Source organism: Octodon degus, unplaced genomic scaffold (assembly GCF_000260255.1).
Source record: "Octodon degus isolate 3935 unplaced genomic scaffold, OctDeg1.0 scaffold00159, whole genome shotgun sequence".
NCBI classification, from domain to species: Eukaryota; Metazoa; Chordata; class Mammalia; order Rodentia; family Octodontidae; genus Octodon; species Octodon degus.
The window spans coordinates 6,622,929-6,629,033 of record NW_004524735.1 but is presented as its reverse complement, the minus strand read 5'-3'; the positions used below and the strand labels follow the sequence as shown (position 1 = coordinate 6,629,033).

The 6,105-nt window shown below is 41.0% G+C and overlaps 1 pseudogene; it reads left to right on the top strand.

The window, feature by feature from the left end:
• The first annotated feature begins 1,356 nt into the window (after positions 1–1,356).
• On the top strand, positions 1,357–2,039 carry LOC101583727 (annotated as a pseudogene).
• The last annotated feature ends 4,066 nt before the right edge of the window (positions 2,040–6,105 follow it).

The following is a 6,105-nucleotide window of genomic DNA, read 5'->3' as shown; positions in this document are numbered from 1 at the left end:
GAATTAATATCATTGAAGATCACTATGCTATCAGAAGAGATCTATAGCTTTAATGTAATCCCTATTTAAATACAAATAATATTATTGCCTAAGATGCAAGCAAGAATCCTAAACTGTATGTGGAACTGGACAAGGCCCAGAATAAACAAAGCAATTCTGAAGAAAAAGGGCAAAGCAGGGGTCATCACGGTTCTAGAGTTCAAGACGTGCTGCAAAGCTATAGGGATTTTAAATCAACAGAGGAGTGCTCACACAAAAACAGACATGCAACTAATGGAATGGATCCGAATACCCTAGCACTTTCAGCCACTGATTTTAACAAAATAGACACCAAAAGTACACTGGAAAAAAATATAACGCCTTTAACAAATGGTGCTGAGCAACCTGGGTAAGACTGGAACTGCATCTCTTCCTCTGATCACGTGCTAAAATTAAATCAAGATGGGTCAAAGACTTTGAAATAGAAACAAAAACATTGAAACTGCTGGAAGATAATTTAGGAAAAAACCTTGAAACCACAGGAAAGACAAGGACTTCCTGAATAGAAAGTCAGTAGGGGGCCTGCCAAATAGCTCAGCTAGTTAAATCCCCTGCAAGCAAGTGCAGGGACCAGGTTCGATCCCTGGGCCTGCTGTGCCAGCCTGCCCTCGGGGCCCACTGAGACTGCAATTGAAACTGGGCATGGTGGCGTGTACCTGTAATCCCAGCTCTTGGGAGGCTGTAAACAGGAGAATCACTATGAGTCCGAACTAGTGGTGAGACCCTGAACACCCTGTAGGCCCTTCCCTAAAAAATACAAAAAAAAAAAAAAAAAAAAGAAAGAAAAAAAAAAAAAAAAAAAAAAAAAAAAAAAAAAAAAGGAAGAAAGAAAAGAAAAGAAAAAAAGAAAGTCATTAGAAAATAATAACAAGAATCAACAACTGGGATTTTGCCAAATTAAAAAGCTTCTCCACAAGGAGGAGCAATCAACAGAGTGAACAGAAAACCTCCACAATGGGAGGAAACTTGTTGGCTATTTCCTGGCAGAGCTTGTGCTTGCTCTGATGACGACTGTATCTGTTGCGATAGCCCCGTGTAACAAAGAAAGAGTAGTCCGAGGAATGTCCTCGAGATCATATCATGAAGAGCAGGCCCAGTGCCAGCCCTGGCCCCCAGATCGCTAGCCTGCATCTCTGCCACTTCCTCTGGCCCACCAGCCTTATTTCTGAGGAGCTTCTGAAATACCTGCAAGTCAGCTCAGCATTAGAGGCATGCTCTGGTGCTGGAGAGACTGCTAAATTCCCTTAGTATCCATTCTCCTTTTCTGTCACAGTATGATTCTAGAGTTTCAGACTGACATAGTGGCGGGATAACAAGATGGCGACAGAGACGGTGGAGCTTCATAGACTGAAGCTTGCTGAACTAAAGCAAGAACATCTTGCACGTGGTTTAGCTACCAAAGGCATAAAACATGATCTCATCAACAGGCTCCACGCATATCTTGAAGAGCACACCGTAGAGGAGGCAAATGAAGAAGATATACTGGATGATGAAACAGAGGAAGAAGAACCAAAGCCTGTAGAGCTGCCTTTCAAAGAGAAAGAACCTCCTGAAAAAAACATGTTGATGTGGCATCAGAGAAAAAAAAAGTGGTAAAAATTACATCTGAGATGCCACAGACTGAGAGAACACAAAAGAGGGCTGAACGATTCAGTGTACCTGGGAGCTTGGAAAGCAAGAAAGCTGCTCAGGCAGCAGGCTTGGCATTTCCTCAGTTCCAACAAAAGGCCTGTCATCTGCTACCAAGCCTATGGCTAACCTGGAAAAACTAAAGGAAAGAGCACACGGATTTGGTTTGAATGTCTCTTCAATCTCTAGGAAGTCTGAAGAGGAAGGAGCGATTTGGGATTGTCACAAGTTCAGCCAGAACAGGAACCCAAGAGGATACAGAGGCAAAGAAAAGGAAAGGAGCTTTAGGATTGCACGATGGCAAGTTCTTGATGCTTTCTCTTCTCTGGTGGCTTCCATTTCTGATTCTTCTTAGTCATGTATGTACCTAAGTGCACAGTCACATGCCTGCGTCCTGCCTCACAGGGAGAGCATGAACCCCAGGTACATCCATGAACTCCAGAGGTAATTTGACCCGCTGCTGTTTGAACTTTAAGGTGGTTGTGGTTTTGTTTTTAATTATTTTGCTTGTTAATTAAAAAAATAGAAAAGAAAAAAATAGACTTTCAGACTAGGAAAAGGATGTCACTTCAACTCCTTTTTTTTTTTCCAGAACTCAAGCCCTTGTGCTCGCCAGGGAAGTGCTTATTCTACTAAGCCATCTCCCCAGCCCCCTGAGCCACAAGTCCCTTTTGATACCAAGTGACACCATGTTACCAGGGCAAAGTGAGCAGAAAAGATGTGACTAATTCCTGGGCCATAGGACTGAGAGAAGGCTCCTAGCACCCCATGCCCACCTTTCCCTTTCCCCAGGCTGACATATTGGTGTGTCTCGGAGAAGCCCAACTTATACTCTAACAATATGTAGTACATTTACCCCTTTAAAGTTGCATCCCCTTTTCAGTAAATGTGGATGAGCACTCCACAATATTCACACTAGAGAAAAATGATACAGACAGGGAAAAACAACTCTGACGAAGATAAGAAGAGAAATGTTTCAATGCTCTTTGGACAGAGAAAAAACCAGAGTTAGAAGGCTCTAAGAGATGAGAGGACAGTCTCACATAACATGAAAATTTTCTCTGCCTTTACTCAAGCCTACACAGTAAAGCATTTACATATTTTACCAGTGAAATCCTTTTCCTTCTGATTTTGTGTTATGATCAGTAAAGGATTTCTGAAGTGAGAATTAAATGGCAATTTTCTCAGCAGTTTGAAGGATCTTGATTCACAGAATGGGCATTAGGTTTGTTTTGGGGGCTGATGTTCAGCAGTATAAGAGAAGAAGTAGTCAGTTAAGGGGAGGGCTGAGTATCAGTGAAAAGAGACTGGCCAAAAAACATTTTTGTAAGCACAGATTTTGAGAGATAAAGGGGGACTGGAAAGTATCTCCAAATTTCCTTTATCCAATTGTTCACACAGCAATTCTCTGAATTTTAATTTAGATAAAATGATGCCACTTTCCAGCCTTTCTCAATGCCAGGTGGCACTATGTGGCTTAGCACTGAAAAACCTACAAAAAAGCCTCCCCTTTCCACCTTTCTTTCCCAAGCCTGGAGTGGCTTTTGTTTGTTTTTTTGTTTTTCATTGATTTGTTTGTTTGTTTATTTGTTTGTTTGTTTTGTGGTACCAGGGATTGAATTCATGGCCCTGCGCTTGCCAGGCCTGAAGTGTTGATGTCCTTGGGATTCATACAGGACCCTGAGAATGAAGTCACTCTTTTGTGTCATGGAGACCTGCAGTTGTGAGGACGTCCTTGAGCCTGATGTCTTTGAGCTTCTACTGAAGTTCTGAAACAGCTCCTGTTTAAGTCATTATTTTAACTGTTCGCTATTTGAGTGGGCACAAGTACGCTCTTGCCAATAAAGAATGCTCTTCCTTTTTAAATTACAATCCACTATCAGGTGTTTTTTATTAAGAAAGCGAATGCTAAAAAAAAGAAAAGAAAGTGAATGCTGTATGACAGTGAAATGAAGGAGACTACAGAGTAAGCACAACTCTAATAGAAATGAAATGAGAAATGATTTGGTGATATTTTGATGGAAAATAATTGCTGAATATAAACGTACAAGAGAAGTATGAGACGGTCTCCACTTCACAAGGATTTTTATGCCATCCTTTGGAACCCTGTTCAGGGCATCCCAAGAGTATGCCTTCCATGGTCATCCTCACTGGGATCTCTTTTCTTCTGGATTCTTGTTGAATTGAGCCACAGAGGTACTCAGTCAGGAGATTGATGGGAAAAGGAGAGAGAGGGGGGACTTTTCATCTCATTACTCGGTGTGACACTGTGTACATTAACAATGGCTTCTGACCTGCCCTGCCATCCTCTCCTACTGCCACAATGTCATGTGGCTGCATTTTTCCTTATTCTTTGAAATCTAGAGCTAGACATAATGTTTCACTATAGATTATTAAGGATGCGAAAGCATACATTGTCTTTTTTCCTTAAATCTGTCCATCTTTGTATATATTCAGCATAAAAATACTTCTCCAGGGCTGGTGAGATGGCTCAGTGGTCTAAAGCACCTACAAGCTTAGCAAAGCACAGGGACCACGGTTCAATTCCCCAGCACCACATGCCAGCCAGCCCCGCCCCCTGGTGGGCTGAGCAGGCCACACACACACACAAAATAAATAAAAAAATATTTTAAAAAAGAATGTTAAAAAAAATACTTCTCCATTCCTCATCATTATATTTGGGGAAAACTTTGCTTCCTGGGACCTTTGAAATATGCATGGCACTGAGAATGTTCAGGCTTCTAATAGGGACTTATTTTGTTTCTCAAGTTCTTTTCCTGTAGCATCTCTTCCTAAAAGTAACATCTTGGGGCTGGGGAGATAGCTCAGTAGAATAAGCACTTGCCTGGCAAGCACAGGGTCCTGAGTTCAATCCCTGGTACCAGAAAAAAAAAAAAGTAACATCTTAACCTCTGCACCTCCAAAGGCTGTTATAAGTATGTAAATATTAAGAAATCACAGTTGTCTCCAACTCACTTTGTTTTCTAGTTCAGCTGTTTACAACTCTTTATTTTCATTAAAAGAGAAGTTTAAAAAAAAAAAAACAACAGAATTTCAAAACAAGATAGGACACTAACATTTTGTACATTGTTGTCTTCAGTGTAGTTGTTTTTGTTTTTTTGTATTTAGTATAGGGTCTTCAGGGTTTCACTATACAGATCAGACTCATAGTGATCCTCCTGTTTTCAGCCTCTCAAGCGCTGGGATTGCACGCGTGCGCCACCTAGCCCCATTTCAATGGCTGCCTCAGCATACTTCAGGGGTGGGGCCGGCATAACACTCTGGGGATCGAACTCCCAGTCCCTGTCTCTACCTAAGCAGGCACTTTAATCCGCTGAACTATTTGGCTAGCCCGTTCAATGTAGTTGTTTAGATTAACAGATATAGGCATGCAAAATTGATGAAGCAGGCATTAACTGTTCCTTTCGATAAACCAATAGAAATTAGTAGCACAATTATCTTAGCGATCCTGTGTATATATATTTTTTCCCTTCCTTCCTTCTGTCTTTTCTTTCTCCCTTTGCACATGATCCTGTCCATTTCTACACCTCGTGGAGGAGACAGGGATTCAGCAACGCTGACACCTGATGCTTGTGGGTTAATGGAGGGCAAAGGCTGTACCTCCAGGGATCGTTTCTGTAGTATGAATAACAGGGCAGTAGCACATTGATTCCAGGGTTTTTTAATGTAAATTTGACAATAAGTTCTGTGACTGGCTGCCATGCAAAACCCTCAGTGACTGTGTATTGAATTTTGTTTTCTTCTGATGGTGACAGGCCCCACTTTTCTGCAAACGGATGTTGGCCTGTGAAAAAACTGGAGGCAGTGACTAATACCTGGTCCCTGTGTCCTTGAATGAAGCTAAACCGACAGATATCATGTCCCAGCCTTCTAAATAAAAGTAGCAGCCCTTATTCAAAAGACCAGAATGACAAGCATGCCTAGCATGAACCTGCTATTACAAATTGCCATCTTCAGTGCAGTTGCTTAGTTCACAGGTGTCTGTATATATAGTTAGTCAGGGTGAGAAGCCTTCCACTTAACTGCAAGATTCAAAAATCTTCTGAAGATTCTCAGGATCATTGCCTTAACCATCTTCTACATATAACTGTATGGCTTGCCCCTGTCATGTTTCCTAGCTCTTCTCCTTGCTCTCTTTTCATTGTCTAGTCCTCAAGTTCTTGCTTTTCTTTTACTTTTATTATAGCTTTCTATTTGTGTTTCTTTTTTTGAGTTCTTATACTATCATGTTTGCATCTTGTACAGCAAATAACCACTAGGAAGACAGTATGCAATGTGTTAATCATTGAAACTGTCATACCAATTTGATTTGAAACTGTCTCATTGCTATTTGTCTCTCAATAAAATTATGGAAAAAATTTTTAAAAGACATCCCATAAATTCTGCTAAATAAATAGATAAATAAAGTCACAAGGA